Genomic DNA, 13516 nt, shown 5'->3' with positions numbered 1-13516 from the left:
TCTGCTCCTATTTTCTATGTTTCAATGAATGCATAGCACCAAGAGACGAGCCAAGGAATAAATGTCCTTGTTTCGAATTCCCAGTTCTACTTTCCCCCCCAATTTCTTGATGATCGTTTTCCTCAGCTCAAGGGGAAATAACTATTCATTATTGGAATAAAACAAACCTCCTGTACCACGCAATGCTGCTCGAAATGGTTCAGGTTCATCGCTGGGAGTACTTCCGGCTTCAGAACACCCTCACATGGACACCTCCAGCTACAGTGGCATCAGACTTTCAAACATGGCAATTTCTCCTCAGTTCTGTTTCCGCACATTCTCAGAGCATGAAGAAATAGAAAGTAGAAATACTTTTTTGTTCTAGGTAAAAGGGGCAATTTAGCATGGTCAATCCACCTACCCTGAACATCTTTGGGTTGTGGGGGTGAGACCCACACAGACACAGGGAGAATGTCCGGCAGACAGTGACCCAGGGCGGGGATCGAACCCAGGTCCTTGGCATGGTAAGGCAGCAGTGCTAACCCACTGTGCCACCATGCCACCCTTAGAAATAGAAAACTAATTTTGGTAACATTATGGCCAATCTGTGGCAAATGGTTGAGTCCAGGATTATTCAGATCTATGTTCAATGTAGTGTTATCCTTTTGGATAGCAAGTACAGTAACTAGTGCTGTGCACACCATTTGAAATATGCTCGTAGTGCACGTAAACATTGAACCATCCTTCTGATGTGTTGGGTATGCTGGGTCTGTGAGGACTGCGTTTACCAGAGCAGAGAGAGAGAGACAGGCTACCAACACTTAACTATGAGCTGTTAAACATACTTGCACTGTGGGTTGACACTATGTTAAGTTGACTGGAGACCCGAGGTAACCTGACCAGACTATACTGCTAGCACATGGTAGATGTTCGTGTTGCTGATCACGGGCTCTGGCTGTCTCAGAGGCTGCATCCCAAGAGAGCAGGAAAACGAGTGCCCTCTGGCTTTATAGTGACCGTGTCCTGTCTGGTGATTGGCTGCTGTGTTCTGTGTGTTGATTGGTCATTCAGTGTGTCAGTCAGTGTCTGCCTATGCACCATCATATACTTGTGCGTATATTATGATACCTTCCACAGGTGGCACAGTGGTTAGCACTACTGCTTCACAGCACCAGGAACCCGGGTTTGATTCTGGCCTTGGGTGACTGTGTGGAGTTTGCACAGTGTCTCCATGGGTTTCACCTCCATGGGTTTCACCACAACTCAAAAACGATGTGCAGGGTAGGTGGATTGGCCACACTAAATTGCAGCCTAGTGTCCAAGGATGTACAGGTTAGGTGGGGAGTGGGCCTAGGGTCAGGAGCTCATTCAGAGGGTCGGTGCAGACTTTTTAAAAAAAATTTAGAGTACCCAATTATATTTTCCAATTAAGGGGCAATTTAGCGTGGCCAATCCACCTATCCTGCACATCTTTGGGTTGCGGGGGTGAAACCCACGCAGACACGGGGAGAATGTGCAAACTCCTCACGGACAGTGACCCAGGGCCGGGATTCGAACCCGGGTCCTCAGCGCCGTAGGCAGCAATGCTAACCACTGTGCCACCGTGCTGCCCCTGGTGCAGACTTGATGGGCCGAATGATGTGACACAAGTCTCAGAGGATGCAGAAACGATTTACAAGAATTGCACCAGGGATGACAGATTTTAGTTATGTTGGAAGATTTAATAAGTATATTCACAATAGTGAGGGGTTTGGATAGCGTAGTTAAGGAGAATCGAGATCTGCTGGCTGGTCAGTAACAATCAGACAGAGATTTAAGATAATTGACAGAGAGAGTTGCGAGGAACCCTGTCTGAAAGGAAAGTAGATTCAATGGTAACTTCCAAAAGGAAATTGGATACATGTTGAATTTGAAAAAAGAAAATGAGCAGTGCTACGGGGAAAATGAGGAGAGTGGGACTAATTTAACTGAACTGGTACAGGTATGATGGGCCAGGAAGCGTCCTTGGTACTGGAAAAGTTTGGGATGAGAATTCCAGAGGATATAATCCAGGTCATAGTTAAAGACTCTGCCACCATTGGCCAGGGGATTGTGGGTCACGAAGGTCAGCTAGCTGGTAAAAATGGGTCCCAGGCATAAAAGTTTGAAAAACACTGGTCTCACACCGCCAACAAAATGCCCGGGTCTTCAAATGAATCAAGCGATGCAAGATCAGGCCAAACAAAATTCAGGAACTAAACAAAAAAGCTATTAGGAGGAAAGAGCCAGGGTTGATAAACACCAACCGCAGGCAGGTGTACACGTGAAGCTGCGTATTCACAGCAACCAGCCATTTGGGGAGTAGGAATAAGGAATGTCACCAGCTGGACTCAGTACAGAACCATCAATCCCACAGGTCCACGTTTCCCCAATAGAACAATAATAGTCACCAGGGCAACAAAAGCCACAGGAACGACACAGATAAGGGACATCACCCAAATGTACAGCCACTGTTATCACGACCACTAGGGCTGCACGTCCTCTGATCCCACTGCATTCAACAGGGTTTCCTGTTTAATGCACCGCTTGCTGCCATAAAACCCGCAGGGAAGATCCCATCAGCATGAACAGCCGGGAAGATCTGGCCTATGTGCACATTGCATGTACAGTAACTGACGCATGTACAGTAACTGACAAGTAAAACAAAAATTGTTGATGCATGTTGAGAAACTCTGATAACTCGGCAATCCGGATGGTGCGTGCAATCCTGTATTTTGTTTGCTGGAGAAAAGAGAATGTTTGTAGCTTTAGTTCACCATGAACTGGGGGGGGGGGGGGGGTTGTTTTTTAGGGTTTGAAACGTTACCAGTCTGATTGACACCTCTGACTTTCTGTAGTCATGTGAGCATGACATGAGGCTGCCCCTGGAGGCTGACAAATTAAGATTAGTTCCATAAAAGCATCTCAGTGAAACACACTGAAGAAGTACAGCTGTCCTTGTACTTGCAACAAAGTGCTGGATAACCAATTAAATACTTTCAAATGTAGTTGCAGTCGTAATGCAAGAAATGGAGCAAATTGTACACAAGAACCTGCAAACAGTAACATGACGGTAGCCTTGTTAATATCTCAATTGAAAGACAGACTCTCACTCGGTGTTCAATCAACCTAAATAAGTGGGACTTAAACCCACCACCATGAGCCGAGTCTAGGGGCTCAGTAGTATACTCATTGAGGATACAGTATGTCAGTATACCAGTGGTAGACATGCTTATTTGAAGGTCCTTCTACAATCGGGTTTGGCGTCAGAACTTGCTATTTCATCAGCCACTAAAACATCCAAAATTGAGCTAATTCAGCAGAACATATTCCACATTGGTGCAGTACAATTAGCTAACTCGACATCTGCTCAATTAATGTTCTTCAGATTTAAAAAAAAATGCAAATGGGATGAGTGAATTAGACCAGGATTTTTCAAACTCAGGATTGCGACCCGGGGGTAGGTGTCGGGAAGGTCACATAGCGATCGGTTTCGGAGTTCCTGATCATGGGAAGAAGTCACCAACGGCCGCAACCGGCTTTCAATAATGCCAGCCGCTGGCAGTCCCCGATTGGTTGCAGCGTTTGAAGGGGTGGGGAGCGCAAGGCTGGGCTGTGTGCTGGTCACCGCCAGGCCAGGTTTGTCGGCGAGGATTACCGATCAAACGAGGTCCATCAAATGAGGCCAGTCAATACGGCTGACACGTCAACACCGGAAGAAACCCACAGTCATCAGTTTGTGGCCCCACTCTCAGGAACCAGGAAGTGCTTTTGTTGAGAATGGAGAGGGAGATTGCTCGAAATGAAATGAAAATCGCTTATCGTCACAAGTAGGCTTTAAATGAAGCTACTGTGAAAAGCCCCTAGTCGCCACATTCCAGCACCTGTTCGAGGAGACTGACACAGGAATTGAACCTGCGCTGCTAGCCTGCCTTGGTCTGCTTTCAAAGCCAGCTATTTAGCCCTGTGCTAAACCAGCACCTGCTTGGATGTTTGGCTAGTACAATGCAGTGGAACCAGTACAAAATATTCTGACATTGTATGCGTTTGGAAAGTTACTTTATCTCGTCTGAAGCCAGATAGTTTGTAAAGTAAAAACAAGATTGTACTTTTTTCTATACTTGAAATTTTAAAAATTGGGAATATATGAAAAACAAAGTTTGTGTGTAAATGCAAGGATGCACAAGTTCAACTGAAATTGTTTAAATTTTCAGTAGAAAGCCATAAACTTGGAAAAATTATGTGGAGATGCCGGCGTTGGACTGGGGTGAGCACAGTAAGAAGTCTTACAACACCAGGTTAAAGTCCAACAGGTTTGTTTCAAACACGATCTTTCGGATCACTGCTCCTTCCTCAGGTGAATGAAAGGAGCACTGCTCTGAAAGCTCGTGTTTGAAACAAACCTGTCGGACTTGAACCTGGTGTTGTAAGACTGGAAAAATTAGGTATTGGAAATAAAGTTTCAAAGTAAAAAGAAAGAATGCCTGTTGTGTCCGGGCTTTTAAATATGAACGATGGAGTCTTTCCGCTAGAGTCAGCAACAGAGAGAAGGTGACGCACTCGGCCCACCCTGTATATCCGTGCTTTGGGTGCAAAAGCATGGAGGTGGCATTCCTCCATTTTCTAGGTATGAGCAAGCAAGGCAACAGGACTGTGTGAAGAACTGAAGATGGATCATTTTGTCATTAGGAAGAGCGGACCAGAGACACAAACAGACCAGGATCTCACAACTGAATCTGCTGGAGAGAGCTGCCCAGGAGAGTCTACAGCAAGACAAAGCAGTGCTAGTGTGAGCTGTATGCTGAGCTTCAGAGCTTCTGTCTGAACAAACAATTAAGAAGAAACTGAAATCCGGAGCAGTAGAAAGATGATTTATTGAGGTATGGCTTTAATTATGCCAATGCAAAAAACATGTGTTATATGCAGGGAAGTACTGGCAAATGAAAGTTTAAAACCCTAAAATTGTCAAAGGTTTTGAAGACTAAGCATGGCAAGTTCGAGGACAAACCTTCTGAAGGATTTAGCAAGAACAAACACGTCAGCTGAAATCCTCAGCGGAATTGGATCATTGAATAACAAAGTGAGATCGTGAGGACCAAACAGGCTCACCTGACACATTAAAGCGAAGCAATAATGGCGTGTCGCGAAGGTCAGCCAGCGTGGGTCCCGAAAGTTCGCCGGTTGGTAAAAAAGTTTGAAAATCACCTGTCCTCTCCCAACACCCTTACAAGCTAACTGAAGACTAGGTTAGAGAAGATCCAGACGAGGCCTGGATGGCCATTATTAAATAGAGGCCAAGACAGACTGTGGAGGCACAGCATTGTGTGAAACGTGTTGAACACGTTCAATTGTGGGAGTTGGCTAGTTCGATATCAATCTGTTTTTTATAAATTTAGAGTACCCAATTAAGGGGCAATTTAACGTGGCCAATCCTAACCTGCACATCCCTGGTTATAGGGGTGACACGGGGAGAATGTGCAAACTGGGACAGTGACCCAGGGCCGGGATTCGAACTTGGGTCCTCAGCACCATAGGCAGCAATGCTAACCACTGTGCCACCCGATATCAATCTTCTTACATTCAAATTGTACATTATAAAACCTGCGTGCAAGAGAGGCTAAAATATTTCTCTGCAGGCCTAGAAAGATGGAAGAAAGTTATCTCAGTCTATTCCGACATATCTGTTAGTGGCTGATTTAAGAACATAATAGGCAGAAGATGAGAATCAACGGGATCTGTACTCAGTCCAGTGGCCAAACTGAAGCATCAAGTCTCTTTACTCATGGGGGCATCACAGCAAGGACTAATTAAGTGCGTCATGATATGTCCAATAAAGATGGGAATCTATTTCTGGGCATCAGGAGGGGGAGCCTTGACTAACTTCTGTTACACCTCAAAACAGGTCAGGTTTCTAAAATCACAGAATTAACAGTGCAAGAGGCCATTCGTCCCATCAAGTCTGCACCGGCCCTTGGAAAGAGCACCCCACTCAAGCCCACGCCTTCTGCACCCTATCCCCTTAACCCAGCAACCCCAATTAACCTTTTTTTGAACACGAAGGGCAATTTAGCATGGCAATCCAGCTAATCCACACATCTTTGGACTGTGGGAGGCACTCGGAGGAAACCCACACAGACACGGGGAGAACGTGCAGACTCCACACAGACCCAAGCTTCCAAAAGGTGAAGAAAATCTCAATGTCAGTGACAAAAATCTTTTTATAAGTGACATGTGTAACATGTCGAGGATAATAAATATCAGTGTTGAAGTAATTTCCCCATTACAAATCCCCTCTTCTACACTACAGGAAAACATATATTGTCCCCTATTTATACTCTGGCCTCCTCAAATTTAACTGAGGGATTTCAACATCCATGGCCAAAATTAAGTTTCCATTTGGTCGTGTAACAAAAATATCAGCTCTGAATGTCTGCAGTTCTTAATTTATTCAAGGTGCAATTCCAGACTTCAAAACACTGGCAGACAGTCGAGAATCCTAGAACTTTCTTTGAATAATAAACATTGCTAAATATATAAATAGGCATACAGATTGTGCTCTTCAGGATTTGATATCTTTTAGCTGTAAACCATTGGTAGGAGGCAATAAAGGCAACCAAGTATTTTTACACAGACTTTTTGAATTTTCAGATATTCACATTCAAGAACTGGATAACATCGAACATTAGTTGGGGGGGGGGGGGGAGGGGGTGAAAACTGTGTGTGTTAATGGTGAATATGGGTGATTCCTGATTCCTTTTTGTGATTTGTTTATGTTAACATGTGGGCTAATGTTTGGGGGTTTGGTGGGAGGATAGGATCGTTGTTATTGATATGGGGATTAACATTGCATTCGTTACTGCTTACTGTTTATTGTTGGTGGGTCCAAATTTGGGAGAAAATGTGAAAAAGGAGAATAAAAATATTAAAAAAAAAAAAAAAAGTGTTAGGCGCGATTTAGAAGCCTCGTTGCGCTCGACATGGGTGTTGGGACGAGGGAGTTGAATTTGTGACGCTCAGAAACGCCTTGCGCGACTTTGCTATCTTGACTGCGCCCTCACTGGCCATGATCCAGATCTGCATATTTAATTCAGCCCATTTAAATATGCATCGCAGGACTTTCCTGCACCTGGGACCCAAGGCCTGGCGACCTTGCAAGGACAACGTTTAGCACTGGTTTCCACAAATGTGGACCAGTCTTAATGGTACCTGGGTTGGGGGGGGGGGGGGGGGTGCGCACAGAGGCCATTAGAGATGCCTGGGTTGTTAGGGTAGGCTGGCACACTCTAGCAGCCAGGCATTGTGCCAGGGATCAGGCCCAGGAGGGCTTACCAGTTTGGGGGGGGGGGGGGGGGGAGAAAAAAGAGAGAAGAGAAAAAGACCAGGGCAGCCTTCCAAAATGCCCCCTCGGCCCGCCACCAGGAAACGGCTCAAGTGTGGCTTTGATGTAGAGAAACATCTTGAGACAAAAAAAAACACAGTAAAGTGCCGTTGAATAGTGGGGTGTTTCTCAGCACTGCACCCAAAACCAGATATAGATTTTAAAAAATACATTCTCCCGATGTCTGCGTGGGTCTCATTCCCACAAACCAAAAAAAAAAGGATGTGCAGGGTAGGTGGATTGGCCACGCTAAATTACCCAAAGAATTGGGTACTTTAAAGATTTATTTTCCGTTGAATTGCAGCCGTTGTCTACTTTACAAGTGCAATTTTTTGCAATAACAAAAAATAATAAGAAAGTGTGACTTTGAAAGGTGTTATTTTGGTAGCAGATTGCTTAGTACAGAGTTCATTAACATTCCTTTGTATACACTGAAATGATCAATGTTTGATGAGTTTATGAAACAAAACATTTCTGTCACTCCTTTATTCTCTAATGCAAGTCAGTTTTGTGCGGATGATTTAATAAATGCTATACTTATACAAAATAATAATAACCATAAAGAAATGATTACAAACTGATCTTAAAGGATTATGGGTAACGAGCCACAACAAGGCTTAGATGATTTATCCTATGATCTAAAGAAATTGCAAGAAAGACAGACGTAGCTAGCACGGCTGCCTCACAGCGCCAGGGACCCGGGTTCAATTTCCGCCTTGGTTAACTGTCTGTGTCTGGAGTTTGCACGTTCTCCCAGAGTCTGTGTGGGTTCTGTCCGGGTGCTCCGGTTTTCTCACACAGTCCAAAGACTTGCAGGTTAGGTGGGGTGACAGGGATAGGGCGGGGACGTGGGCCTAGGTAGAGTGCTCTTTCAGAGGGTCAGTGTGGACGCAATGGGCTGAATGGCCTCTTTCTGCACTGTAGGGATTCTATGGACCTTTATAGGTGAGAGGGTCACTTTTGTTTTCAGGCAATTGTAACAATGCATGATGATATCAACAAGATATCATTGGGGGCAGCAGGGTAGCATGGTGGTTAGCATAAATGCTTCACAGCTCCAGGGTCCCAGGTTCGATTCCCGGCTGGGTCACTGTCTGTGTGGAGTCTGCACGTCCTCCCCCTGTGTGCGTGGGTTTCCTCCGGGTGCTCCGGTTTCCTCCCACAGTCCAAAGATGTGCGGGTTAGGTGGATTGGCCATGCTAAATTGCCCGTAGTGTCCAAATAAAAGTAAGGTTAAGGGGGGGGTTTACGGATATAGGGTGGATACGTGGGCTGAGTAGGGTGATCATGGCTCGGCACAACATTGAGGGCCGAAGGGCCTGTTCTGAGCTGTACTGTTCTATGTTCTAAGAGTATTTAGCATAGCACAATGCAATTTACTGAGATTTAGTATGCCAGTATGTAGTACATTCCAGATAACATCCCAATGATAACCCATATAGGAGGCACCCTGCAGCCATGCCTTCCTCACCCAAGGTATAATTTTCCCCTTGCCTAGCCAATGGGTGTTGGCAGGCTACTCAACTCTGGCACGTATCACAATTCTATCCTCTCATTTGACATCCATGGGCTTCTCGCCATTTTGGCCAATATCAAACACTGGGTCAAGCCCGAGATCAGGTGTAAGTGTGTCCTGGTCAGCTTGGATCTAGTATCTCTCTCTTGTGGGGTCCACAAATTGATTTTTGGAGCAAGCAAGGAGATGGATTAATGATAATAATAATAATGTTTATTATTGTCACAAGTAGGCTTACATTAACACTGCAATGAAGTTACTGTGAAAATCCCCTAGTCGCCACATTCCGCCGTCTGTTCTGGTACATAGAGAGAATTCAGAACGTCCAATTCACCTAACAGCACGTCTTTCAGTAGTCGGGGAGGAAACCGGAGCACCCGGAGGAAACCCATGCAGGCACGGGGAGAACGTGCAGACTCCGCACAGACGGTGACCCAAGCCGGGAATCGAACCTGGGACCCTGCTAACCACTGTGCTACTATGCCCACTGATTAAGGGCTCGCTCTGTCCACTCTGCACATTAGCTTTGTAGGAAAGGAATATATTTATTTATTTTGTTTTAAATCCCATACACACCCTGACATTTGGATAATTCTCAGGAACAGGAGCCTTCTGGTGCATGGCTATTACACAATCCGGTGCCTTTCCTGCACTAAACCAAAATTCCAAACAGTGCCTCCTTGCGATTGTTCACTACATTTGGGGCTGCAGAAATACCACTTGTTGCTGCACGTGCACCCCCCAACCCCCCAAAGCACAACACCAAATAAAAATTGTCAACCACAATAATTGGCAGAGGTGAGGAAGATACATTTCATAACAATGGAATGGGTCAATTTTCAATGGGAAATCTGACCGTGATGGAAAAAGTGTGAATGCATACAAATATTTTCCTGACTTTTCACTATCCCTTATTCACCACAGTTCCCCACGTTCAATTCCATTGCAAGAGGAGGGCATACACTTTCCCATAGCCTATGGTCAAATATTACAGCCCGTGACTAAAATGAACAGCTATATTGATGTTTATCATTTCTGTCCAGTTTCTGGCCGGAAAGGTTTCTTCAAACTGTGCCATGGTGTGTATTTAATGCTGCCCGTGTAAAAGACACAGCTAATTGGCCCCAATGCACTAAGCCAGCTTGATGACCAAGTGGCTCCACAACAGCAGTGGCATATTTCAATATTTCATTCCCATTCTGCCGAGGTGGACCCTGCCTCTACGCCCTGTCCCCAAGAGCAGAAGGCAATGGCATACCATCATTGCCAAGAAAACAGTTCAGAAGAAGCATCAGTAGCAGCCAAGGACCTGGCTTCAGGCAGACAATAAATGAGCGAATCTCAATTTCACACTCCAATGAAAATGCTGATTAAAGTCAGTTTTTATTTGAATTTTTTTTTGCTTCCTAATTATTAATTTTAAGGAACAAAGCAATATTTATAGTTCAATGTAGTAAGAATAAGCTGCTGGGCTAATCCAGCAGAGAGAGAATGAGCAAAGTTGACAATAATGGAGATGGGTTTACACACCACCTTGCAAATGTATTTGGTGTACCTGGAGGTTCAAGAGTACAGTTCCCAATTGGGCATTTGAAAAATACTGAAAAAGCTACCGGTAAAAATCAGGATTTTTGGTCATTAAATACACACAGTGGCACAGTTTGAAAAGACCTTTCCAGTCTGAACTTTGGCTGTATTTATGCAGCTGGTGAGCACCTTTACTCTTTACAGGTACAAGTTTACAGGTACAGCAACTCATGATGGGGGATTTGCTGGTGGCTGAATCAGAACACAAGGACAACAAGTAGGAGGAAACATTTGTGGTTTGTCCATATACCCGTTAGTCACAAGAGTTTTCCAAAACTAAAAATACTAATTCCATACAGTTTATTTGAAATAATTCTCTCCCCTCCTTCCCTGGGCTACACAGCTCCTCTGGAGTCAGATTGCCATTATTCATGCGTGAGCATCCGTGGTGAGACTGTTGATAAACTACCCAACCGTGAAGGACACAACAGCAGAATGGGGGTCTGTCCTACATGACATTCGCACACACAGACACCCATAGATGTTGCTATATCGTGATTAGGAGGCGGAATCCTGGTTATTTTTCCCCCTCAAACACGCTCTGTCCCCAACCCAACCCCCTAAATTAATCACTTCCCGTTATTAAAGTTTACTCAGCCTAGAAGCCACAGTTTGGGATATTGACATGGGCAGACCCAGTTACAATCCTGCGCTTTCCATTTTAAGAGACGTTAATTACATTCATTATAATTGTCCTTGCATCACTTATAGACAGCGACTAAAATGCTGCAAAGCATTCCACTATAATGGAAATGTGCGCCAGCAGCTACTTTGTGAAATATTGCAGGGGGAAAGTGCTATAAATCAAATTAGAATTGGTTGTGAAAAATTGCCTTAGAAATAAGATGGATTTGCCTTACCTGATACTGAATCAAATGCTGTCCTTGTGAGGATTCCCCACAGTAATCCGATTCTCAAGTCACCCACTCAACCCTAAGAGTCCAATTTAAATCCTTTCTCGGAGGGACCAGAGGGCCGAGCAATTTGTGACGCTCAACTTAAAATAGCCACTGACAAAACACAAGAGTGACTCAGTGGGTCAGAAATTAGGAATGAACACAAGTTTGCATAGCGAACGACACGAATGACCTACAAAATCCGACTTCAAGATATGGCATGTACAAAAACCTGACAGAACTATTTTATTTTTGGAAGCTGATCGAGTAAAGTCCATCCCGTCCCAGGGGCTTCGCTGAAGGACATTTAATGAAATCCCATTTTAGGTTTCACAGCATCGTTCTCCCGTTGCTCTAACACGATTTGTCCTGGGAAATGCTGTTTTGTGTGTCGCCTATTGGTGAAATTGCACCTTGTAGTTCAGCCTCAGCCAGCACAGATCTGGTCTCAACAATCAATCATCCTGGAACCATATCCTCGTTGAACCCATTCATAAAGTTCAATGATCATATTTAAATTAATTCCATTTAAGATGTAAATCGAATTGCTTGCAGTGGTACAGCTGATTCGATTTCATATTTTCTGGACACAGTTGACACAGTGGAATTCACAAATTGATTTCCACACATCCCATTGATTGGGAAGTGCTTGATGAGTAACTGGTTTGTAATTGGCAATTAATTGGCTCATTAAATTAGTATTTGCTTGCTGAGGTAAAACCTTGCATAATGTGAAGTGCAGCAACCATATTAGAGAAGAATTGTTAAAGGTCATGAATCAATTGCATCAGTCTATATTTTGTGGGGCTCAATTATGATTATAAGAATACATGATGATAGGAAAATGATATCTAGTGTAGGCAAGACGTCTCACTATTTTGGTCACTAACTGATTGTTTTAGGTCTACGTACAGAGCTGATGATACACTACTTGCTTCCACATTTCGGGATCAGGTTTTTGAAAGAATAGATTGATTGAATCAACTCCAATTTGGCATGAAAGAGGATTAATGATTCAAACAGAACTGTCAAAGTGATCTTTAAGTTGATTCAGGGATTCCCAGGTTGCCTGTAACTTCTGAATGTGTCCCTGTTTCACCAACACATGGAGCGGGAGAGATTCACTTGTGTGTTGAACTCCTTCGTATCTGGTTGCATCTCAATCACTTACTCCTGGTCTTTGTGTGGAAAGCTGGAGGAGTGGGTTTGCCACTGGGTCGGATCAGGGTGTCTACTTAAAGGTCCAGGTTGGTCATCACCTGCGTAGTGGTCATGTTGGCTGCTCTTCTCTGTGCCGAAGTGACCTAGCAGAAGGAATACATGGAACCCTTAAGGTCCTCTTTGACTGGTGGTTCGTGCAGGAACCTGAATTAATTATTGACACTTCTGATGGGTTTATGAGTTCTTGTTAACTATGTCATTGTATCACCATGGTTGTAATGATTCTTTATGTTTAAGTGTTGGATAAGAATGTAGTAAATAAAAGTAAATACTATGATTTTAATTTAATAAATTTCCTTTGATTTTATTTTAAATTTGGATTTATTGTTTGTGTCCCTTTTAAAAAGTTTTGTTCATTTAGTTTTGATTGTCCTTGCATCAGCCAAATAGGAGAGCAGGAGGTAGACTTGCTGAGGACGTTTAGGAGTAAGTTGGGTATTAATTCCAGCTCAGTATGTTTTTTAAATATTTCTTTATTTTCCCCCTTTTTCACATTTTCTCCCAAATTTACACCCACCAACAATAAACAATAATCAGTCAATCCCCAAATCAATAACAACGATCCCATCCTCCCACCAAACCCCAAACATTAGCCCTCATGTTCACATAAACAAATGACAAAAAAGGAATCAGGAATCACCCATAGTCACCATTAACACACACAGCCCCCCCTCCCACTCACCCCCCCCCCCCAAATAATGTTCGATGTTGTCCAGTTCTTGCAAGTTCATAATGAATAATGCCCATGAATTGTAGAACCCCTCCATCCTTCCCCTCAGTTCAAACTTAACCTTCTCAAGAGTCATGAATTCCAACGGGGTGGAGAGGCTGCTCTCCATCCTATCAGGATCTGCCTTCGGGCGATTAACGAGGCGAAGGCTACAACATCTGCCTCCACACCCGTTTCCAACCCTGGCTGGT

General features: G+C 44.1%; 1 protein-coding gene across 1 annotated transcript in view; it reads right to left on the bottom strand.

Moving 5' to 3' along the window:
* csrp3 (cysteine and glycine-rich protein 3 (cardiac LIM protein)) overlaps nt 1-11793 on the bottom strand; it is a 50731-nt gene extending 38938 nt beyond the window's left edge. Inside the window, exon 1 of the mRNA XM_038808373.1 lies at nt 11339-11793. The gene's annotated coding sequence lies outside the window, so the exon portion shown is untranslated. The remainder of the gene's footprint in view (nt 1-11338) is intronic.
* Nucleotides 11794-13516: the final 1723 nt, after the last annotated feature.

This window comes from Scyliorhinus canicula, chromosome 9 (genome assembly GCF_902713615.1).
Source record: "Scyliorhinus canicula chromosome 9, sScyCan1.1, whole genome shotgun sequence".
In the NCBI taxonomy this organism is placed as follows: Eukaryota; Metazoa; Chordata; class Chondrichthyes; order Carcharhiniformes; family Scyliorhinidae; genus Scyliorhinus; species Scyliorhinus canicula.
The sequence above is the reverse complement of the archived record's forward strand: the minus strand, read 5'-3'. Positions and strand labels throughout refer to the sequence as shown.